Here is a 25,040-nt window from a genome sequence, read left to right on the forward strand (position 1 = left end):
TTGGTCAGGGAACTAAGATTACAAGTAAGGCCAAAAGAAAGAAAAACATTTCTGAAGTTTTAAGATGTAATGTTACATCCAAATGACTGGACTTCTCTCCATCAAAGCACAGTCCTTTATCTAGCCAAGCCTTTTTAGATATGTAATAGCTATTAAGTTTGAGCTCCTGGGCAAATTTTTCTGAAAGAGCTTCCTTAGCTTTTTTCAAACACACACAGAAGATGCTCTTTCTTCTATCAGGTGACCGCTTAAGTCATGTTATACCCACGAATATGAGTAGTAGCTGATTTCGGTTGTCTTCTTTCTATAGTTTATGTTGCCTTTTGCCCTTTCCTTATTCCAGTGGGTCACGTGTGCCATGACTCCCTCAGTAAACTGAGAAACTGAGGATCTCTGATTATGAGAAGGGTTCAGGTGAAATAAGTAATGCATGTAAACACAGCTTTCTCAGTGCTGCATAAATAGCACTATTTATTATTGAAATGCTATAGTCTGTTAGATTATGGTAGTGGAGAGGCAGATATTACCCAAACTTTCAAATTGGTTTTTAGGCATTCTTTAATCAAATCTTGCAGAGGGTGTTTGGGCATTACTAGTATAAGGAACCTATGGGAAGTATTCAAAACAAATGACATGTAGAGAAATCCAGTGGTACTCATTATTATTATCGTGAACAAAGAGAATGACATTGATGGTGTACACAGAACTTGTGAATTTTATCAACTGTATGTCCAAGTGTCTTTTAATTCTGACAATCAGGGATATATATTATTGTTCAGGTGTGTTTTATCCTCTAACAAATAAATAAATTTAAACATGGAATGCCTGAGTGATTTGAAACAAATAAAACAAATGAGTGCTGTCTTACCTAAATATATTCTTTTTTAAAGGGAGATAATACTCTAGACCTTCTATTACTCCAGGGTTCTATTTGTAAGACAGACTATAACCTGGGCACCCAATAGATATTTGCTAATATTGGTGCTGGTGTAGCAACAGTTCAAGATTTATCTGAAGCACTCTAGTGATTTTACTGTGATTTGTCTTCTCTGTGATGTCCAGGGCAAAGGCCATTTTCCTACTTTGAACTTAGCTAAGCAACCTTCCAAACACTGAGCTTTGCATTTATTTCAGATTGAACTGCAATCTCACGTCAAGATTTTTCTCAGTGACAGAGTAACTCTGTCTATTCACGATTAGAAGGTAAGCATCACTTTTAGGGTTTGGTGAACAGAGTGTAGGTTTGGAGGCTCAGGTTTCCCTGACTTGTGAAAAGCCTATTTCCCCTGGTTCCATCATCAGTTGATAACTCGAGGTAGTAAGACTTCCCTTATCTCTGGGAATTAACCTGGGACAGGTTACATTTGTTTTGTCTCCAACATGACTTATTTGTTCATTCTATGGCATAATGTGGTAGGAAGGCATAAGAATTTGTAGCCTGAAGATTTAGCCTTGAGTCCCAATTTAACTAGTTACTCCTAATCTTGTGAATATGGGCAAGTGACGTAACCTCTCAGAATGTCAATTTTCTCAACTGTAAGATGTAAATAACATGCAAACCTCTCACATGTATTACTCAAATCAAATGGAACTGTATTTAATAAAACTTAAAAAAAATGCAAACCATGACATGCACTTTCATTTTTAAAAAATTGCTCTTTTTATTGTAAAGATAATAAATGTTCAGTATGGAACATTTTAGAGCATTTGTGAAAGGATAAAATAAAATATCACTTGTTGAAAGACACCCACCCCTCATAGACACCCTCTACCCAGAGCAGTGCTTCACAACCTGTAACGGGTGTTAGAATCCAGAGAGCTCCTACAACCATAAATGGCTGGGCTCCACTTCCAGTTTCCGGTTTAGTTTTTTTTTTTTTTTTTAATTTTTATTTATTTACTTTTGGCTGCATTGGGTCTTCATTGCTCCACACAGGCTTACTCTAGCAGCAAGCAGGGGCTTCTCTCTAGTTGCAGTGTATGGGCTTCTCCTTTTGGTGGCTTCTTTTGACACAGAGCATGGGCTCTCGGGCTTGATGGGCTCAGTAATTGTGGCGTTCAGGCTGAGCTGCTCTCGGGCATGTGGAATCTTCCCGGATCAGGGATCAGACCAGTGTCCCCTGCACTGGCAGGTTGGCTCACAACCACTGGACCACCAGTGGAGTCCTCTGACTTAGTATTTCGGGGGTGGGGCCAAGAGTCTGCATTTTGAACAAGTTCACAGGTGATGCTGATGCCGCCTATGTAAGGGTGATGCTTTGATAATGACTGATCTAGTTCAAAACACTGATAACTATGGATATATCATGTGTCTTACGTGCTTATTTATTTAAAACAATATATTTTTTTTTGGCTATGCCATGAAGCTTGTGGGATCCCAGTTCCCCAACCAGGAATTGAAACTGGGCCATAGCAATGAGAGCGCAGAGTCCTTTCCACTAAGATCACCAGGGAACTCCCTGGTTTCTTCAGTTTTTTGTTTTAAATAAAAACATTATTTCACACTGTGTTGTAAATGGCCCTATTTATTAAAAAATTCCTCTTTGTCAGTTCATCTCCCTAAATGCACGCTTTGTGCTGCAGCAGAGCAGGCCCAGAAAATAGGAAGGAGGTGACTGACTATGGCCTCTGGGAAAGAGGAACAAGCTCGGATCAGTGCACATTACCTGATAAGACTACTCCTGGAGGCCATGGAGATCTTGGAGCTGTACTGGGGACCTGCTGCTGGCTCACTTTACCTTGATCCAGGGCACAGAGTGAGACCTATTGAACTTGCATCATTTGTCAGGCTCAACAAAATTACAAGGCATTTCTGCCACCTATCGAGGGCAGCACTGGGCTCTTAACTTGTGTGCGTTCTCAGCTGTGTCCGGTTCTTTGTTAGGAAGTATAGACAAAAAGAATCTGGAGATAAGAATTTTGGTATATTTCTTTCAGTCTGTATGTGTTTATCTGTATGCATCTCTGTGTCTGTATATATACTTATATATACTGATAGATACATAAAGGTTTGTGTGCATGCATACTAAGTTGTGTCTGACTCTTTGTGACCCCGTGGACTGTAGCCTGCCAGGCTTCTGTCCACGGAATTCTCAAGGCAAGAATACTGGAGTGGGTTGCCATTCCCTCTCCATGGGATCTTCCCAACCAGGGATCAAATCGGGTCTCCTTCACTGAAGGCAGATTCTTTACCAGCTGAGCCACCAGGGAAGCCCAAGCATACATTTTCCTAAATATAACTGGCCTAGTAATGTGAAAGAATCTAATCCAACTTAGAAGTTTCAACTTTTGAACATCTTAATCATGACCACATACCACATTGAGGACTGATACTCAGCTGGGACACAGGGAGGTGGCCTCAGTAGTTGTTTTCAGGCTGGTGGACACTCATTCAGCGTGTCCATTCTGATTGGACAGTGTCTTGTTGAGTATGTTGACTATTACCTCTGATATAATTCAAAATACTTATTGTCAGGCGAGTGTATGGTCCTCAGTTCTTGTCTCATCACAACAAAGATTTGGAGTGACAGACACTAAAGCCCCCTCAGCGTGTCACAGCTCTCAGGTCTTAGACAGACTGGGTTATAGCTCTCAGGTCTCGAACGGACCATGTTCTAGCTCTTAGAGAAATCAGTGTTACAGCTGTATTTTATTTAGAAGATAGCAGGAAAATCCGCTTTCTCTCTCTGTCCCCCTGGCGACGGGATGCTCTTCTCTTCGCGTCTTTGGATCGTCATGCCCTCACGCCTCGAAGATGGATTTTCATGCTACCTTCTAAATAAAGTGGAGCTGTAACGCTGAGCTGCAACACTGATTTGTCTAAGAGCTGTAACACGGTCTGTCCAAGACCCGAGAGCTGTGACATGCCGTGGGGGCTTTAATGTCCGTCACTCCAAATCTTTGTTGTGACGAGACAAAGAACCGAGGAGCATACACTCGCGTGACAATACTAATCAGAAAATCAAAATATTTTTTCTTGTGTTTATTTTCTTCCTCTTATTCTACTTGGTTCCCTCACCCTCAGATAAGGCTGCCTTATCATACAAGCAGAGCATCTCCTTGTTGTTTCTAAACTGTACATCTTTTAAAAATTATGCATTTAAAAAAATTATGCATTTTATATAACAGAGACAAGTAAAATGAAGAACTATGATTCAAAACTGAAATACTACTTAAAATCTTTTTGTTTCTTTCTTTGTAGGTTTGTATGTGACCAGATTTGTTCTGTTCTTTATTTTGCAGCTGATGTGTAAATTGAATATGAATACTCTGACTCAGGTTCTAGTGCAGCAGTACCTATAAAAATGGCAAGAACTATGTGTGTGCATGCTCAGTCTGACTCTTTGTCGCCCCATGAACTATAGCACGCCAGGCTCCTCCATGGGATTTCCCAGGCAAGAATACTGGAGTGGGTAGCCATTCCCTTCTCCAGGAGATCTTCCCCACCCAGGGATCGGACCCTCATTTCTTGTGTCTCCTGCATTGGCAGGCAGATTCTTTACCACTATAATGTGCCATTTAAATCCAAAGCAACCTTTATGGTGAGTCTAAGAAGAGAGAACTGACTTAAAGCTAAGATTTTTATTGTGCACTAGATATTTTTTTTAACTTAAGAATGTGGCTTCCAGAGTTGTTCTGACAGGATTGTAAACAGGTGACCTCTGCACCTTTTCTCCACCCACATACTTTTTCTAGCAGAGATGGACTTCTACGGTCAGATGACCCTTCTATTTAATAAGTTGTTAGCAATAGAGGAGAAAACAAAGATAAAGATATCTAAAGTGTTTTGCCCAGAAGCATATTTAGTTCTTAAGATCTCTTTATCTGAGCGCTATTTTACATTTTTAGAAAATCTACTATTTGTATATATTTTAAAAAATATTTATTTATTTTTGGTTGTACTGGATTTTGGTTGCTGCTCTCAGGCTTTCTCTAGTTGTGGTGCATGGGCTTTTCACTGTGGAGGCTTCTATTTTTGGGGAGTACAGGTTCTAGGGTGCTCCAGCTTCTGTATTTGGGGCACATGTGTTCAATAGTTGCAGATCACAGGCTCAGTTGCCCCATGGCATGTGAAATCTTCCCAGACTAGGGATTGAACCATATCCCATGAGCTGGCAGGCGGGTTCTCAGCCACTGGGCCACCAGGGATGTCCTATTTTGCATTTAAATAAAGAGCTCTTGAAATAAAGTCTACAAGATCCAAAGGCACAAGGTACCATCTTTGAGCCTTGGTTCAGAGTTTGAGTTCAGTAGTAAAAGGACCCTTATTTAGATCCAGCATTTATTAGCTGTGAGACTTCAGGCAAGTGACTTACCCTCACAAGGACTCAGTTGTCTGGACTGTAAGAAGGGGGCTAATAACATTTAAGAGTTATTAACAGATCTCAAAAGCAGGTTGAGATGATTAAATGAGCTAATATGTATAAGGAATTTACATGCAGGGCATGGCACAGAGCAAACATAATCAAGTTTTGCTTTTCATCCTCACATCACTATCACAGAGAATGGATCAAGCTTCCAAAAGGCAGTGATGAATTTTTTAAGGGCAGGAGAAATTTCTCCTTAATGCCTTCAAACTGATAGCATGGACCATGTTAGACTGTGGTTAAAGGGCACACTTGTCTTTTCTGATGCTTTGCTTCCGATGGTTTCCTGAAAAGGGCTCTTTTACTCTTTTTTTTCTCTTCCAAAGAGTTATGTGGTTTGTTGAAAAATGACATATAAAAAAAATTTAGACAATACAGAAAGGGACTAAGAAGAAGAAAAAGCCACATGAAATGCCACCCTCCCTATTCTCTAGGTGATCTCATCTAACATTGTGGGGTTTTTTTTTTTTAACTTTTAAAAATTATTTATCTACTTGGCTGTCCTGGGTCTTAGTTGCATATGCAGTGTGTGGTAACTCGTTCCCTGACCAGGGGTTGAACCCAGGCCCCCTGCATTGGGAGTGTGCCGTCTTAGCCATTTGACCTCCAGGGAAGTCGCCAACATTGTGGCTTTTACCCCTCCTCTCTTTGTGGTGAGGACTTCAACATGTGTATCGCTAGTTAAGGTCTTTAGGCTAATATGAATGGCAACCTGATGTATTTGCCTGCCTTCCTGATATCTCCTTGGATATTTCCGAGGCATCTCAAACTAACGTGTCCCAAAGCACTCTTCTAAGAACTTACTCATTCTACAGTTAATGGTGATGCTATGCTAGGGACGTATCTTTATTGACTCTTCCCTTTCTCTCAACCTGACAGTACCCTGAGCTAACATGGAATAATCTCTGGCCTGGATGATTGCAATACCCCCTTAACTGGTTTTTCTGCTTCTACCCCTTTTTCCCCATGAACTGACGTTCAGTGTTTCCTGCTTCTCTCCCTTTTCCCCATGAACCAATGTTCGGAGATCTGGCTAGTACCTAGATCAGGTCGTGCATCTCCTCTGCTTTTTAAAAACCTCCAGTGACTTTTTAATCTCACTTAGGATAATAGGCACCACCTTTCCTATGACCCAGGAGGTCGCCCAGGTCCACGCTCACCTCTTTTCTCTGGCCGCGTTCCCTCTGCTCTCTGCTTGTTTACTATGCCTCAGCTACACTGGCTTCCCTGTGCTTCTTCAAACACACACCTGCTCCCTCCTCAGGACCTTTGTACTTGGAGACTGTGTTTTCCGGCTCTCTGCCCGGTCCCTCCCTCACTTCCTTCTGATCTGTACTGCAACATTCTCTTCTCTCGGAAGCCCTCCAAAGCTACCTTCTCTTCCCTCTTCACCGCTTTATATTTTTTCTCTATTGCTCTCATCTCTGAGATCTAACACACTGTATCCGTCACTTAGTGATCTCGTCTGTCTCTCATCCTGCAACATCAGCTCCACGAGAACAGGGACTTTTCTCTGTTTTGTTCGCTGTGGCATCCCCAGCTCTGTGCCTGGTTTACATTATGTGGTCAACAGATTTTTGTCAAATGAATGAATAAATCCAGAGTTTACCATGGCTAAAATATAAGAAACTTTCTTGTAGACATTGTTGTTGTTTAGTTGCTTAGTTGTGTCCGACTGTTTATGACCCCATGAACTTTAGCATACCAGGCTTCCCTGTCCTTCACTATCTCCCTGAGTTTGCTCAAACTTATGTCCATTGAGTCAGTGATGCCATCCAACCATCTCATCCTATGTTGCCCACTTCTCTTGCCCTCAATCCTCCCCAGCATCAGGGGCTTTTCCAATAAGTTGACTCTTTGTTTCAGGTGACCAAAGTATTGGAACTTCAACTTCAGCATCAGTTCTTCCAATGACATATCTATGCATATTGATATCTAGTTCTTAAATACTGGTGAACCACAATGTCTGACCTCACAGGTACTCAAAAGATAGTCATTGAAACAGAGAGAAAGAAGTATGTAGGCCAGAAAGTCTGAAGTTTGCTCTAACTGTCATTGACTTGCCCTAGACTCTAAGCCTCATGAGGGCAAGAATCATGTCTCCTTGCTTGCTGTTTCTCCCCCTACAACCCCCTCAGGGCTTCTAAGGGTACTTGGCATATAAAAGTGGTAGGCAATAAATAAATGTGTCATAAGTTGAGATGCCAATGTGATTCTTGCCTCCGGCTGAAGCCCCAGCAAATATTGGACTTTCTGAGGATGTCAAGAAAGGTACTCTTGACAAAAGCGGTGGAACTGTCACAGGACTCGTGATCTACTTGGGGCATCGCCAGATTAACACCAGGGCCCTTACCTGCGTCATCTCCAGCCCCTTATTTCTCATTCCTTCCTCATGAAAGGTCAGTATGGTTAGGGAAACTGAATCTGGAATGGGACTACAAATAGTGCTAGAATATATTTCTAAATGGGCTCTTGAATAGTAAAATGGTCTGTCTGAAGTTATGTTTTTGTTTTTGACCCCACCACGAGGCACGTGGGAATCTTAGTTTCTGGGCCAGGGATTGAACCTGCTCGTCCTGCAGGGTAAGCTTAGAATCTTAACTGATAAACTGCCAGAGAAGTCCACTGTTAAGGCTTAAGGCCAGGGGGGCATATTTGCAATCATATTGCTGATATTTGATGTATTTTTATGATGAATTCATGAGAAAATTGGGCTATAGTCTTTTATCTACCTCTTGACAATACCACAGTAGAAATTGCAAAGAACATTTTTAAGAGCTGGTTTATTTGAAGTGTTAATGTATCATGATTTAGATCTGTTCAGTTTTTCTAGAATGAAAGCAATTTTCTCTTATGTTGAAAATAGTAAAAAAATCTCATTTATTTGTGTAATAATTCTGGATAAGTAAAAGAAAACTAAAGAACCATATATATTAATTTTTTAACTCTTTGTTCCTTCGGTATGAAGGAAACAAAGAGAAATTGTTTTGTTCTTTTAATTTTGCGAAGCTTTTCTGCCCCGTGAAGTTCTCTTTTGAAAGATTTTATATTTCAGTCATAATTTAACTCTGGTTTTCCTTGTGAATTTATTTGCCTGAACCACTTTGTGTATTGCTCAGCTTCTACTCTTGGAATTCAAGTCCTCTGCTTTACAAATAAAATGAAGAAAGCTTTATTATGGAAAATTTAAACATACAAAATTAGAGCAAATAATAAAATAAGCTTTCATGTACCCTTCCCTCAGTTTCAATGTTTATCAATATTCTACTGCTCTTACTTCATCTACTTACCTCTTCCTAACACTCTTTTTGGAGACAAAAGGAATTTAATTTAAATCTCAAACATTATACTTGTAATTTTACCTGTAAATACTTCCGTTTATATCTGTAACATACACCTTTTACTTTCATGATATGAAACAATGTTATTATGATGCCCAATATAATGAAAAATAATTCCTTATTATCATAAGACTCACTATCTCAAAAATGCATTTTTACAGTTATTTTGTTGAAATCATGATCCAAAGAGACCCACACATTGTATTTGGTTTATATGTCTCTCTCTTTTTTTCTTTTTTTGGCCACACCAGGGGGCATGCAGGACCTTAGTTTCCCAATCAGGGATCAAACCCATGTACCTTGCAGGGGAAGTGCGGAGCCCTAACCAGTGGACCACCAGGGAATTCCTGGTTTTGGTTTGTCTTTTAAATCTTTTCTTGTCTAATACTTCCTTCTTCTCACCTCTTCCATTTTTCTCTTGCCACTTATTTCTTGGAGAAAGAAACCTCTAATTTTCTTAAACTGAATCATCTTTCACAAGTAGCATCTTCAGATTCAAAGATAACAGATCTTCCAATTCTTGTATGAGGCCATAGGAGATAGAAGATGTAAAACCCATCATTGCTTCTAATGCTAATTTCCCCAAGACATAAAACAAAACAAACAAACATACACCCTTCACCTCAAATAAGAAGGAATCTTGACTGTGTAACTTAAGTTAATTTTAGGAACTATTTATTGGAGGTTTACTATGAACAAAATATGCACTTGGAACTCAAAACTAATTGCTTCCCAGTCATGTTTTTTCTTGCAGAATGACTCCTATAAGAAAAAATGATTTGCTTCCTTCACTGGTTCTTGTGAAATAGAGGGAATGCTGGTAGAAGTTGAAATTGCTTAATATGCATGAAGGTATTTCAATTATTAAGGCTATCCTGGGCTTCCTTGGTGGCTCAGGGGTAAAGAATCTCCTGCCAATACAGGAGACATGGTTCAATCCACGATCCATGAAGATCCCACATTCCACAGAGCAGCTAAGCCTGGGCACCATAACTACTGAGCCTGTGCTTCAGAGCCTGGGAGCCTCAACTACTGAGCCTGCATGTCACAATTACTGGAGCCTGCACACCCTAGAGCCTGTGATCTGCACCAGGAGAAGCCACCACAGTGAAAAGCCCGGGCACCACAACTAGAGAGTAGCCCCCACTCGCCCCCAACTAGAGAAAAGCCTTCGCAGCAATGAACACCCAGCACAGCCAAACAATAAATAAATAAATTAAAAACAAAATAAAACTTTTCCTCCATTGGTGAGAGAAGTTTATTAGTGGTTTACCAGAAGTACACTGCGTTTCTTTCTAGAAGCTGACAGTTTTCAAAGTGGATGTGAATCTCAAAGAAATATTTAACACAAAAAAATGCTTTAAAACTACTACCAAAAAGAAAAATACTACCACACTAGATATCCTGGCACATGTTTTGAAAAATTGTGCCTTTTTAGAGAGAACTTAAAGAACATAGCCAACCAAATGTAACCACAGCTACCATTCTCATGATGGGGGAGTTGTCCAGTTTTCCAGCCATATTATATGCTGCACTCTCAAAAGTGCTTACAGCTTACTGTCTTTGAGGCTGGGGTTTCTCTCTGGGGAGCTGTATTGTTGTGACTTTTAATTACTTTTAGAAATGAATAAGTACAGACTCAACCCTCAAACTTCTCCTAAGTTAGAATCAAGAGCCAAGATTGATTCTGATAACTTTATGCTGCCTAGTTTGTTGACATAAAACTTCAAGCAAGCCTATCAACTGATACTTATGGTTGTGAGTTTGAAGCTCTTGATTGGTGACTTGAAATGCTGATGAAAATCACATAATTCATTAGTCCTGAACTGACTATTTGTTTGGGATTCAGAGCTCCTGGGCACAGATTTTAATATGGCCACCTGTGTGTAGGTCTGAAGTTTTCTTGTTTATGATCCCTTCCATCTCTTGAACTTTATGGTTCTCTGCCTCTCCTTGGGCTAAGGCACCTCATCCTGGCACTTCTTCAAGTCCTGGATCATCCTCTGGTGGGTGTGAGTGGCTTGGCAGAGGAGTTTGGCGTTTCCTGAACTGGGTACCAGGAACTGGCTGCCCCAGTTACTATAGATGTCCCAACACTTCTTGGACTGCTCAGACTAATTTTAAAGCATCTCGTAGGACTGATTGACTTTAGAGGAACAAGGATGGTGCTATACACTTAAAGGAAAACCAAACCATTTTATTGTGAATCCTTCCAGGCAAATGATGGTGCCCATATTAAGGAAATAAAGTTACTTGAGTAGGAAACAATGAGTCAGAAGCCCTGCTCTGGTTCTGGACGCTACATCCTTCTCTGGTGGTCTCAGTTTTTTTTTTTTTCTTCCAGTTTTACTGAGATATAATTACATAGCACTGTATAAGAATAAGGCATATAGCATAATGATTTGACTTATATACATTATGAAGTGATTATCTTAATAAGTTTAGTGAACATTGATCATTTATACAGGTATAAAATTAAGTTGTTTTTCTTGTGATGGGAACTCTTAGCGTTTATTGTCTTAGCCACTTTCATTATCATGTTAGCAGGTCATAGTTGGCTGTTGCAATATTAATTTTTACATCATTTCTGGTTTCTGTCATAACTGTAGGATTGACTCCTAAAGCCTTTCTCAGGACAGCAGAAATTGTGATTAGAGACCACCCTTAAAAGAACTGTAAAGAAATACTTTTTGTGCAAACATTACATAAACATCAGAGGGACTAATTTTACTCCACTTTCAGGCTTATTTATAGATTCAGGTGACTCAAATGATAGCAAAATGGTCCAGTAGAGCTGCTTCTTTGACTCATGTCAGTGTATCTTCTCTGGGATTGCCTCCACTCTTCACTCTCCTTTCTAGGCTGAGGTCTCTGGCAAGTGCAGGAGCAGAAAGAGTTCCTTGTGAAAGACTGACCACGTTTCTGTAGAGAGAGCTTTCCCCATGCGCTGCAAGGTCATGTGGTTTCAGCTGCTGATACTGAATCATTTACAAATCCTGCTGCATCTCAGCCCAAGAGAATGGGTCCCCTTCTAGTCCCATGGATTCCATCAGACATGCCATGTCTTCCAGAAGTTATCTTTTACTGCTTAAGCACCTAGTGACCTCTCATATTTCTGCTTCTTTTGGAACTAGGACTTATCTGCTGAGCAGTAATATCACTGATATATTTCTGGATCAAAAAAAAATCAACCTGTTTCCCTCAATGAGATTGTAACTATCTGCAGGGTAGGGACTGTCTCTTTGCAATGTCTACTGCAGATTCTATGCACCCAGGTCAGTGTGTTGTAGTGGAAAGACTCAGGAAGTACATTCATTGAATGGTTACTCTACGGAATGAAAGATACATCCAAGGTTGGAAGATCTAGATTTGAATCTGATCTCTGCTGCATAAAGGTGTGACAAATCATTTAATTTTCATGAGTTTATGTTTCCTTATATCTAAAATAGGGATGGTAATATTTATCCTAAAGGCAGCTAATAGCTATTGCGCCTTTATATCTACTGGTGGGTTGTGCCAGTTGCTGCTTCTAAGTACTTTAAATGTATCTGCTCATTTAATGATCACGCCAGCCTTAAGATGCTGATGCTATTTTTTTGGGGGGGGGGGATATGGAACCCTCTGGCACACAGGATCTTAGTTCCCCTACCAGGGATGGAACTCACATCCCCTGCAGTGGAAGCGTGAAGTCTTAACCACTGGACTGCCAGTTAAGTCCCAAGATGTTGATGCTACTATTAACTCCATTTTACAGATAGATACACTGAGGTTCAGAAACGCTCAAAGATGTTAGGTAAGTTGTTGCAGGCCACACAATAAAGAGAGGAAGAGCAAATTTAAATCCAGGCAGTCTATCACCAGAAAACAACCTTTTTTTTTTTTTTTTAAGATTTTTAAAAATAATATTTTAAATTTATTTTAATTGGCTGTGCTGAGTCTTCATTGCTGTGCAGGCTTTTCTCTAGTTGCGGCATGTGGGGGCTACTTTCAGGATGTCATGCTCAGGCTTCTCATTATGGTGGCTCCTCTTGTTGCAAAGCACAGGCTCCAGGGTGCAGGCTTCAGTAAGCTTCCAGGCTCTAGAGCAAAAGCTCAGTTGTTGTGGCTCAGGGGCTTTGTCGCTCCACGGCATGTGGGATCTTCCCAGCTCACGGATCAGATCCGTTATCTCCTGCACTGGTGGGAGGATTCTTTACCACTGAGCCACTAGAGAAGCCTGAAAACAACACTTTTAACTACTATGTTATTGTGTTTGCATGGTTTACCAGCTCATGGTGGGTGAGGAGCAAATGAATCCATATATATGAAAAGCCCGCACACTGCAACTACAGTATAGCCCCTACTAGCCACAACTAGAAAAAACCTGAGTGCAGCAATGAAGACCTAGTGCAGCCAAAAATAAATTAATTAATTAAAATTTAAAAAATCATTAAAAAAAAGAGATCTTCCACCCAACCGTTATCTATTCCTAGAAGTTTATTGAATCCTTTCTGGCTATGGCTGTTTTAAAAACAAAAATCTCCTTTAGTATTTGGATCCATAAAACTGCATTATCTTATAAGACTTTTTCCTCTCAAAATGTGAAAATCTTTTTTCCCAAATAAAAACACAATATGCTTTTTGAAAAAAAATAATAAAGATAATAGAAGTCCTCTATAATCCCACCATCCAAAGATAATCATTTTTTACATTTTAGCTTTATCCTTCAACTTCTCTGCATATACACACTGTTTGACTTCCCTGGTGACTCAGACCGTAAAGAATCTGTCTGCAATGTGGGAGTTCCAGGTTCAATCCCTGGGTCGGAAAGATCCCCTGGAGAAGGAAATGGCAACCTACTCCAGCAGTCTTGCCTGGACAGAGGAGCCTGGTGGGCTACAGTCTATGGGGTTGAAAAGAGTCGGACAGGACTGAGTGACTAACATTTTCACTTTTTTTCACTTCATACTTTTTATAAGCTCATTTTATAATACCATTTTGTAATGTTTTTGAAAACCTGCCATACCATGCTCATAAAGATAGAGTTGGTGCCTTAGTTTTATCAGTAGCATGATATTCCACTTTATTGATATGCTGTAATTTATCTGAAATTTGATATTATGTTTGAATAGGTGGGGAATAAGTCTTCCCCGTCTTTAATAGCTAGCCACAGAGACCAAAGATCTCAGGAAAATAACCGTACTGTATGTTAGGTCAATTGCTTTTAATTTTCAGTTACATTAGGGGAGGAGTTTGGTAATTATAAAGATCAATAGATGTAAAAAAAATGTACATGAAGGGGGTTTACATTTTATAATGTCTGTTATTTTCTCTTTAATGTCTATCACTTGGCATGGTAGAATAGAAGCTCCTTCCTGTTTCTTAAGAAGATAGTTTAACTTTCCTTTTGTGGTTTACAATGGGAAACACTTAAATTCAATTTCTAAGCAAATTTTTGTGACTTGCAAACAGAATGTTTTAGGTAACTGTTTTGCAACCTGCAAACTCTTTACTTTCATGGGAGCTCCATACTGTATTTTAGCATGTGTTCATGCAGTGAAACAGTGAAATCTACTTTATGGCATGATTATGGTGTTTTAGTTTTAAACTTTGCTTCCTCCCCTGCGGCCCAGTGGTAAAAGAATCTGCCTGCAACGTAGGAGACTCCGGTTCGATCCCTGGGTGGGGAAGATCCCCTAGAGTAGGAAATGGCTAACCATTCCAGTATTCTTGCCTGGAAAATTTCATGGACAGAGTAGCCTGGTGGACTACAGTCCATGGGGTCCCAAAGAGTTGGACAGGACTGAGCTGCTGAGTTTCACACTTTATCTCCCTTGTGATCAAGAGCTGCACTGTGCATGAAGAAGATATGAGGCAACTAAATTCCATAAGCATTCTGCTCCTCAAATCATTTGCTCTCGGTTTATAGCACTCTGAGTGTGGGGGAAGGAGAGTGGGTGTGTACCAAACAGAGGAACCCCAGAGGGAGAGCGGAGAGGGGGGTCGTTTAGCAAGTTTCAGCTTCTCTGAGCCTCAGTCTCCTTCGTAAAACTAAGTTCCTTATGCTTGTCTAGTCTGACCCAGGAGGTTGTCTCAAGGGTCAAATTACATTATATATGAAGATGGGATATCAATATTTAATAATAAAAAGTGATAATTACTATTATTAGGCCCTTGGCCTCCTTTTTTTTTACAGCTATTTGGCATGCCCCAGTCGCTTAAGAACGAAATTGCACAGGCGGGGCTACTCAATTCAATTTTTCTTAACTGTTTTGAAATTCCCTGCATTAAAAAGACTAAGGACAAAAAGTACGACCTCCTGCCTGTGACAGGTCCTAAACTGAAGATTTGTGGTTAGTTCTGTTCTTTTTGTCATCTAGCTAGGTGCTCTGCTTTATTCCCTTTTGGGAATACTTATTGCCATTTCATCTGAAGGAACAGCAGGTCACCTTTTCTTTGAAAGGGCAATGATACCTTGGCTCTTTTTATGTTCACATGGAAAATATTCGTGTCAGGTGTTAGTAATTATTTATCAAGCCAAGACCTGTATGGTCGGGCTGTCTTCAGCTCAGGTCATTGGTACATGGCGTTACAGTTGGAAAGCCCATTCCGGAATGGTTTTAGCTACCACTAGGACACATCTTCTCATTTTACAATGAAGAAATTGATACCCAGAGAGTCTAAATGTCTTGTTCAATGCCAAAGGTTGGCAGGTGATGGTGTGCTTGAAATCTATTCTTCTGTGACATCCTCTCTTATTTTTATAAAATGCTTTGCAAAGATGACATAAAACTTCAGAATCCAAGACTACTTGGAGCATGATCCTAAAGTTAACCTACAGAGAAACCTAAGGTCTCAAAAATGATAGGTAAGAATTTGGGGTTCTGCTGGATTAGGAGCAGCTCGGCCAGGCTCAGTATTCTCCGCCTCTACCTGCCTCGCCTCCCCATTTCCTCCGCTACCTTGCTAGCCCCACCCTTTCCAGGTGGCCCCGCCACTTCCTGGTAGCCCAGCTCCCACCCCACCGCAGGCGGAACCTATGTCCGTGGGCTCTGGGGTCCACCGGATCTTTCTCGCTCAGACTCTTCGCAGCGGTGACTCGGCAGCAGCGTCTCGCGTCATCAGTGACAGCCCCGAACCTTGCTACGCTTTGCGTCGCTCTTCCAGGAGCAGTCACCTCCTCCTTGGCAAATAGTCCTCGGTGGGGTCCGAGTTCTTGGATAATAGGAGAGTGGAAGCACAAGAAGTTGCAGTCTGGGGACGCGGGACCGAGAAGCAAAGAGAGATAGGGACCTGAGTTTCTTTGATAGTGTGCAAAGTTAGTTAAAAACTCCTTCCCACCTAAGATCCCTCCGCCTGCAGTAGCGGTGGTGAGGCCGAGGGAGCCGCCATTTTGGATGTTCGGTTCCTGCTGCCACTGCTGCCGCCGCCCCCGGAGCTGCTGGTTTCATTCGAGGTTTCGGGCCGGTGAGTGTCAGTCGCGGCGCTAAGAGAATACTTCTTGTTTTACTCTGCGCCTGCCGGGAGCGCTCGGCCGGAAGCTCCCTGTCTATCCCAGGGGTCCGGTCCCAGATCGTGGAGGGTGAGAAGAGAGGACAGAGGCTGGGCCAGGAGGGGCCGGGAGCACAGGGGTTGTTCCGACTTCTTGAGGGCCAACCCCGAGGCCTCAGACCCGGAGGCTCCGCACGCGGCTGCGTCCGTGTTATGGCGTTGCCTGGCCGGTGCGGGCCTCCTTGGACCCATTGACTTTCTCAGGCTGCACTCCTCCTTTGAGGACTCATTCAGAGAGCCTAGGGTTAGCGGGGCGGGTCCCACCTCCGCGTGTCTTCTGCGTGCCACGTATCAGCAGTGTTCTTGTATCTTGCATCCTAGTCGGGTCTTTCGTGAAACTCTCTTCTGTATTTCCAAATGCTCAGTTAGTTAATCGTTGTCTGCACCCGCATTGCCGTTCTCTTTGAACTGGACGTCGGCCTCGCCTCTCTCTAACCTTTCGACCAACTTCTTTCCCAATTTTCTGGGGTTGCCCCCCTCTTTTTTTCTTAAACTCACCTGCGAATACATTGGTTACTCTTCTCTCAAAGTCCTGATCCTGCAGGCATCAGTTATTAATAATTCTCCCGAATTTCTTGGCGGCTTGACAGAGTCGGGACGGTTGGTTGTGTTTCTCAGTTAGGGTTTGGTATAGGAGACTCGTCGAACCACTCGCTCAAGAGTGTGCTTCAACAGTACATGTTTATAAAGCTGAGTAAAGGGCTTTTGGGGGAAGGTGGTAGGGAGAGGCTGTCAAATGTGTTCTCATTTGTGTTTTCTCATCCCTTCCTGGGCTGAACACGTAGTTTTTGGGTACTTTTGGACACTTAACATATTTTCTTGATGCTGTGTTTCCCTGCCCAGGGCAATCTGCCTGTGAAAAAGAATCTTAGTCTGACATTGGTAGAAGGGAAAGTAACCTTTTTTTTAAAGATACTGTAGGGATTAGTTAACAGAAGAGAGGAGTGAAGATTTCTTAGCGATTTTAACTTTCAAGTGGTTTGTACAGTAGTGTTCTTCGTTGACTAACTCCGAAAAAATACTTGGATTGACTTCGTGTATGGTATTTTTCTGGGGCTAGTTGGATTTTAAATATTCACTTGTACTGTTCCCCATGCTTATCATACTTTATACGCTTTAAGTTTTGCTTTAAAAATAATAGACTTTCCAGGCACCCGTAATTTCACCACTTTCATTCTATTCTTGTTATGTTTGCAGTATAGTATACTTGAATAAAAAGCATTTCACTGTAATTCGCTGATTATTTCCTATAGTTCAAGTTAGATGACTGTGACTGAGTCACTTCTGTTTCACCTCAGCCTGGGTTTTCACATTTGCAAAAGGGATATGTAAATTATTTGAGATGGTACCCTAGTGGCTGCTGAAACTTAAATTTATAACTTGAACTTGACCAAATCTTTCAATACTTCTAATCCATGTGTAAGTGCATTATTATCAGGTTATTATCAGGTAGATAAATTCCTGTACTAGTCATATGATGTCTCAGTAGAAGAGTGAGTGTTTCACTGTAAATAGTCAGTGTTCTTGGTATTTGTTTTCAGGAGACTTTTCAAAAATGTGTTATGTACTGTTTGTATATTTACTCTAAAGCCATGGAGTCTCTTTTTGGTTTAAAGGGCTGTCTAACAAGATACATGGAATCCTCACTCATATACTGGGGCTTCCCTGGTGCTCATGGTCAAGAATCTGCCCTCGATGCGGGAGACCTGGGTTCAATCCCTGGGTTGGGAAGGTTCCCTGGAGGAGGAAATGGCAACCCACTCCAGTATTCTTGCCTTGGAGAATCTCCATGGGCAGAGGAGCCTGGTGGGTTGCAAAGAGTTGGACACTACTGAGCGACTAAGCAGGCAGCACTCATATACTGAGTATCGCCTTGTAGTTGCTACTGAAATGTTCATTTCTGAGTTACACTATCAAATACTCCCAATATTAAGTATTAGGAGAGCTATCAGATGGGTGTTAACTTAGTTCATTTCATGGTATTTTTAAATGTCATTCATTCTCAGGCAGTTTGCGTTCAGTTGGAGAAAGCATCCTTTTGCCTTGCAAATGATAAGTGTTGTTTATTTTAGTGCACCTTTGATTGATTACACTTGAATGTATACTTGGTCTAAGGGATTGTTGGAGTTCCATACTTGAAATAAACGTTGTTTAGGAAACCTTAATTTTTTTGGAGCAGTTACTTGTTCTTTGATCTGTTTCACTGACAGCAGTTCTAAATTTGAAGATGAATTTTAGAGTGAAACTATAAAGTACAAAAATTGTCAGCAATACTTTGGTGATATTTCATCATATTATTTATTTTTTAAAGTAGTCTTGAGATTAGTCGTGTGCAAAGACAAAAACAAGTTTTTATGTGATTTGTAATAATTCTGTGCAAATTAAAAAAAGTTGAACGAATATTTTCCAAAAGATTATTTTTAATTAAAAAAATGGAATTGGGAAAACACATACCAAAACAGATTATCAAAATGCTTAATCTCCTTATTTGCATTTGATGAGGATTTAAAAATTTTGTATATACAGCAGGATGTAATTGATATCAAAACTTTAAAACTAATTTGGTTTAGCTTCAGAAATTCTAAAACTATTACCTTTCTTCCACCTGCAGCAACTTGTTTTATCTGTGTTAGGTGCTTGTCTTTCAGTCTTCCTTTATGAATTGTTTTCAGTTCTTGATTTTTACTTTCATCCTTTTGTTACCTGTTCAGTTTCTTTCATGCAGGATGATATTACAGTAGCTATGTGTTTGTTGCTCAGTAGTTTCTGACTCTTTGCGAACCCACCAGGCTCCTCTGTCAGTGGAATTCTCCAGGCAAGAATACTGGAGTGGGTAGCCATTCCCTTCTCCAAGGGATCTTCCCGACCCAGGGACCAAACCCAAGTCTCCTGCATTGCAGGCAAGTGGTAAAGAATCCGCTTGAACCACCAGGGAAACCCATTAAAGTAGTAAGCAGTTTTAAAATTAAGAGAACGTACAGATTAATGTAAGCGCTTATATTTGTTGGCTTACAGGTTTTGAAAATCATTTTTGGCAAAAAGTGTTAGGATTCTTTCATTTGCCTTTTTGTATAGAAAATTTTATTTCAGTAAAGGCATCATTTCTACATTTAAAGTACATACAAGGTTTTTCTTCACTGAAGGAGTCATCGAAAATACTTAATTTGCTATGAATTCTGGTCACTAAAACAATCTCTTGTCAGAGTTTGAAGGGTCCAAAAGTGGAAGGAAAAAAAAACCCCACACTTGCCAAACTTGTTGAGTCAGTATTAACTAACACTTTTGTACAAAAAGGGCAAGGGTTAGGATAATATGATTAAAATGAGAAAAGCTTTTTTTTTAACTAGGTACTTTGAAGTTTTGCCTTTTTTGGTGGGGTTTTGTTTTCGACTATTCAAACTATTGGAGAAGAAAATTAATGAGTTATAAATGCTGCCAGTGAAAAACAGGCTTAGAAAGAAAAAAGATTTTTTTTAAAGATGAAGAAAACATATGTGACCTTTGTACTTTATTAATAATTAAAGACATCTTAAAGGCAAGTAGTTTTCTCCCCCCTTTCTTTGTTACAGTGCAGCAGTCACAGTGTAACCTGATAATCTGTTGCTTTGCTCATTCCAGTTTGCATGTTTAGCTGATTGTTTTGGGCTGAGCATCCTAGGCTGTGCAGCTTGTCTGGCTTTGAGATTAATGTTGTAGATTCTTGGAAAGAGCAAATATGAGAAAGACATGTACTTATTAATCTTTGGAGATGTAAAACATTTGTAATCTCCTCCTTGTCAGCCTTTGGGTTAAAATTAAAACTGTCATAGCATAGATGGTGTACACTATTTGATCATAAGATTTAACTTTCGTAAATGATCACACAGTTGTACAACTCAAAAGAAGTTCCACTACTGTTTTTACATCTCAGTTTAGTTTCTGCTTGCTAAACCTCACCCTTGGGAAATTGTTCAGTTTCAAGCTGAAGAGAAGGAAGGGAAGTTAATTTTTTTAATTCCTTTCTAAAGTCTGCACAAGAGATTCCCCTCCCACTTTTTGAGATTTTTGAAAACATGATACTTTTAAAATGTGAAAATACTGGTTTGAGATGGATGGGGAAACTAACTGAAGAAATAGGTACACTGTGTAGAGTTAATTGAATCTTGGTATTTATTGTTAGGGGTTTTGGGGTCTGAGTATTGAAGGGAAACTATTGTAAGAAGACAGAGCCTTGGGATTTCCCTAGGGCCCAGTGGTTAAAACACTTTGATTGCACTGCAGGAGGCTTGGGTTTGATCCCTTGTTGGGGAACCAAGATCCTGGATGCGTCATGGTGTGGCCAAAAAAGAAAGCAAACAAGAAACAAATAGAAGAAGAAGGAAGAGCCTCTTTTTCTGATAGTCGCTCAGTTGTGTCTGACTCTTTCCCACACCATGGACTGAAGGCTGTCAGGCTCCTCTGTCCATGGAATTTTCCAGGCAAGAATACTGGAGTGAGCTGCCATTTCCTACTCCAGGGAATCTTCCTGACCCAGGGATTGAACTTTTGTCTATTTTGTCTTCTCTGTTGGCAGGCAGGTTCTTGACCAGTGAGCCACCTGGGACTCCTTTCTGTTAGTACTCAATCAATGTATGTGACTTTTAAAATTGTGTATTTCTATCAGTGAAGGCATGGGCACTGTATTTTCTTTAGAAGCTTTACATGGTGAAAGTTTAATAAATGGTGTTCATTACTTAAGAAAGTAGAATGAGGAAGTTGCTTGTAATTTGACTTCACTAGCGTTTGGTTTTGTTGTTTTATTTACGCACACTGAACTTTTGTTGTTCCTTGAACCCTTAAGTGTTCTTTCATTCATTGTACCTGTTCTGCTTATACCTGGAATGCTTTTCTTTCTCCCTTCCAACTAGTGAATCTGTTCTTTCTTCCTCTCTACCCCAGGCAAAGGATTGTAGTATTTTTTCTTTTTTTTAATATTTGTGGAATTGTTTACTTGTCCTGATCTTCAAAGGACAAGAGCTATCTAATTTATGGCATCCCTAGTATATAGCACGTGTGTGCATGCAGAGTCCCTTCAGCCTTGTCCGACTCTGTGTGACCCCATGGACTGTAGCCCGCCAGGCTCCTCTGTCCTTGGGATTCTCCAGGCAAGAACACTGGAGTGGGTTGCCATGCCCTTCTTTCAGGGGATCTTCCTAATGGGTCAGGCTCAAGTCTCTTGTGTCTCCTATATAGCAGGCAGATTCTTTATCTACTGAACCACATGGGACGCTCATGGGAGTTTACTGCAGGTCATTTACTTGTGACTGATAGAATTGATGTTACTGAAATTTATTTTCAGATTTAGAACATATACAAAACCTGATTTGTGTGTCTTTGGAAATATTATTTAGATATTTAATTCCAAAATGGATATTTTCGTTTTCTACTTGTAATTTACTCAGACCCTTTGTTATGCCAAAGTTTCAAGTGACAGCAAAGAAATTTGCTCTGCCTGCCATCTTTTTTCTTTCTTCTGAATACCTGTTATGTAATTCATTATGCTCAGGGAACTAATAGTAAGGTGAGAACTTCAGTCTTTTTCCTCAAAATGGGAATATGTTGATAGTTTAGTGATATGTTATCGACTTTCACACTGTTTTTGAAAAATCTACTGTAACAGTGCTGAGGCGTTTTAAAAAAGTTCTTAATCTGTTTACAAAATAATAGATGTCCACTGTGATAAGTGAAAAAAAAACTAAAGACATACTTCTGAAAAAACACCTGTTCATTTCCCCAGCTGCTTTGCTATCACTCCCCCACCATTTAGCCAGGCTTTGAGTCTGCTTCAGCATTTCTCTATGCTTGGTGAAGTGCTGTGTGTACAACATTAATGGACATACATGGGGTGCTTCGTTTTTACAAAGGGTAGATCGTACTTTTTGTGTTACTCTGTAACTGAAACTTTTCATAACACATCATGGTCAATAAGTATAATTCTACCTTGTTTTTAGAGGGGTGGAGTGGGAGCGTGGAAGGGACGCTCAAGAGGGAGGAGATATGTGTACTTATAGCTGATTTATGCTGTTGTACAGCAGAAACCAACACGGCATTGTAATTATCTTCCAATTAAAAAATTAGAAAAAGAAAACCCTATTATGTCTCACAGTGTGAATGTACTCTACATAATTTATTCAGTCATTTTCTTGTATACATTTAGGCTGTTTCTAGGTCTTTGTACTACAAACAGTAGTGCACTAGACATCCTTTTACATGTCCCTTTATTTGCTGATGCTCTTATTTCTGCAGAGTAAAATCTCTTAGGTGGGATTTCTGAGTTAAAGGAATTATATTTTAAATGTTACTGTTGCCAGATTACTCTTTTAGTAGGTTGTCATAATTTCCATCTCCACTAGCAGTGGATTCTCCGTAACGTCACATCTTTAGATGACATTACTTAATTTAATTTTTGCTTGTCTGCTAGTTACTAAATGGTTTCTCAGTTGTGTCTTAATTTTAATTTCCTTGATTATTGCTGGAGCTAGCCTCTTTTAATATGTTTTGTGGTCTTTTGGATTTCCTTTACTGTGAATTGCCTGTTCATGCCCTTGCTTCATTTTTCTTTTTCTCCTATTTTGCAGGAACATCTTATGGTATATTAATTCTTTGTTGTATAACACATGAATTTATTAATCTAGAGTTAAATTTTATCTGATATAAAGTAAGGGGTCTTATATAATTTTCTTTTGTATAGAGAGCCAGCTGTGTCCAGACTAAATAAACCATCCTTTCTTCAATGAATTAAGTGCTGCCTTATCGTATGTTAAGTTCCCATATATGTTTGCTCTATTTCTGGATGTTCTGTTTTACTCTTCCTGTACCATTATTTTGCTGTTTTGAATATCATAGCTTTATATAGAAAGTTATACTCTGTTAAGAAGAGCTCCTGTCACTGTACTTTTCAGTTTTTTTGACTATTCTTAAATATTTATTCTTATCTATATTGGTTGAATATAATTCTGTTGAGTTCAGAAAGTCTCAAAAAAGCCAAGTCAGTGTTTAGAATTGCACTATATTCATGTATTAATTTTGGAAGGCCTGACATTTTTATTTTTATTTTTATTTTTTTTAATTTTTAGAGATTTTATTCATATTTAAGTTAACTTTATTATCTAGTTTCATGTCTAATTTTATCTTATGTGGCCTTAATTCATTAGACTTCCCCCGTATTTTTTGTGTAAACACGTTGAAGATACAATAATCACATCCATGAAACCACCTTGATTCTGAGAACAGAGAATCACAAATACTGCAGCATGGCTACACACTCCACGGCAAAACCCTCGGAACTGGGTACCTTTAAGGATGAAACCAAAGTTCTTAAATGTGTTTCAGATTATTCTTCCTTAAGGAGAGAGGAGGGGCGTGAGCGCCATGATTTGTTTTAAAGGCTCCTCTTAACAGAACGAATGTGTCAGTAGCCAATTGTAGTCAGCAGAAGGGTGTGTTTAACAGACTCTTCAGGCCGACCTCCACCTGCCTGGCCCGCCCTTCCTTCTCCATTGGGCTGGTCTGAGGTTTCATTCCACAAATAAGCAGCAGATGAAAATACTTTACAAGATACAGCACAGCTGATGTGAAGACTAAGGCCCCTACTCTTACTTTAAGAGCAACAGGCCTGACATTTTAAAATGATGATAACTTTTCCATATTATAATGTTTCCATTTATTGAGGTCTTATTTTAGTTTCTTCAGTAAAGATTTCATAGATTTAATAGTTGTCTTCATCTAGTTCATATACCTTTCTTGCTGAATTTGTTCTTAGATATCTTATAGTTTTTGACTGTTATCAGTGGGATTTCAATCCCCCACCCCCAATTTCTAACTCATGTCAAACATAGGTTAAAAATGAATCTTTCATCTCCTATAGACCAGTGCTTCTCCTCCCCACCCTCTTCTTGGCTATCTCAAATTAACAGAACTTGGATTCGTGAAGAATATGCTAGAGAAAATTTGTCATCTTAGTATTAAATCACTTTCTCATAGCTTTCTGAAGTCATCTGTAGAAAAGTACCTATAGATAACTGTGACTCTGTCCTTTTAGGATGAGTGCTACCTTTTTATTTTGAAAGTTTTCAGTTTTGCTTGATTTATGCATTCCTGTGGTTTTTGTTAATTTGAATTTTTAAAGCAAGAATTCTCAAATTATGCATGTTCATTATATGAAAGATATCAAAACAAAACGTTAAAGCACCTGTATTCACATGAGGTACATATATTTCCTTTAAGATTTATCTTCTCTTTCAATTCAGTTCAGCTCAGTCGTGTCTTGACTCTTTGTGACCCCATGGACTGCAGCATGCCAGGCCTCCCTGTCTATCACCAACTCCCGGAGGTGCTCAAACTCAAGTCCATTGAGTCGGTGATGCCATCCAACCATCTCATCCTCTGTCATCCCCTTCTCCTCCTGCCTTCAGTCTTTCCCAGCATCAGGATCTTTTCCAGGGAGTCAGTTCTTTGCATCAAGTGACCAAAGTATTGGAGTTTCAGCTTCAACATCAGTCCTTCCAATGAATATTCAGGACTGATTTCCTTTAGGATGGGCTGGTTGAATATCCTTGCAGTCCAGGTGGCTCTCAAGAATCTTCTCCAGCATCACAATTCAAAAGCATCAGCGCTTTGGCATTCAGCTTTCTTTATGGCCCAACTCTCACATCCATACATGACCACTGGAAAAAACCATAGCCTTGACTAGACGGACCTTTGTTGGCAAAGTAATGTCTCTGCTTTTTAATATACTGTCTAGGTTGGTCATAGCCTTTCTTCCAAGAAGCAAGTGCCTTTTAAC

The 25,040-nt window shown here is 39.9% G+C and overlaps 1 protein-coding gene across 1 annotated transcript in view; it reads left to right on the plus strand.

Moving 5' to 3' along the window:
• Positions 1-15,828: 15,828 nt before the first annotated feature.
• The window catches only part of AP1G1 (adaptor related protein complex 1 subunit gamma 1), an 85,387-nt gene continuing 76,175 nt past the window's right edge, over positions 15,829-25,040 (plus strand). Inside the window, exon 1 of the mRNA XM_065925697.1 lies at positions 15,829-16,153. The gene's annotated coding sequence lies outside the window, so the exon portion shown is untranslated. The remainder of the gene's footprint in view (positions 16,154-25,040) is intronic.

The sequence above is a fragment of the Muntiacus reevesi genome, chromosome 2 (assembly GCF_963930625.1).
Source record: "Muntiacus reevesi chromosome 2, mMunRee1.1, whole genome shotgun sequence".
Classification (NCBI taxonomy): Eukaryota; Metazoa; Chordata; class Mammalia; order Artiodactyla; family Cervidae; genus Muntiacus; species Muntiacus reevesi.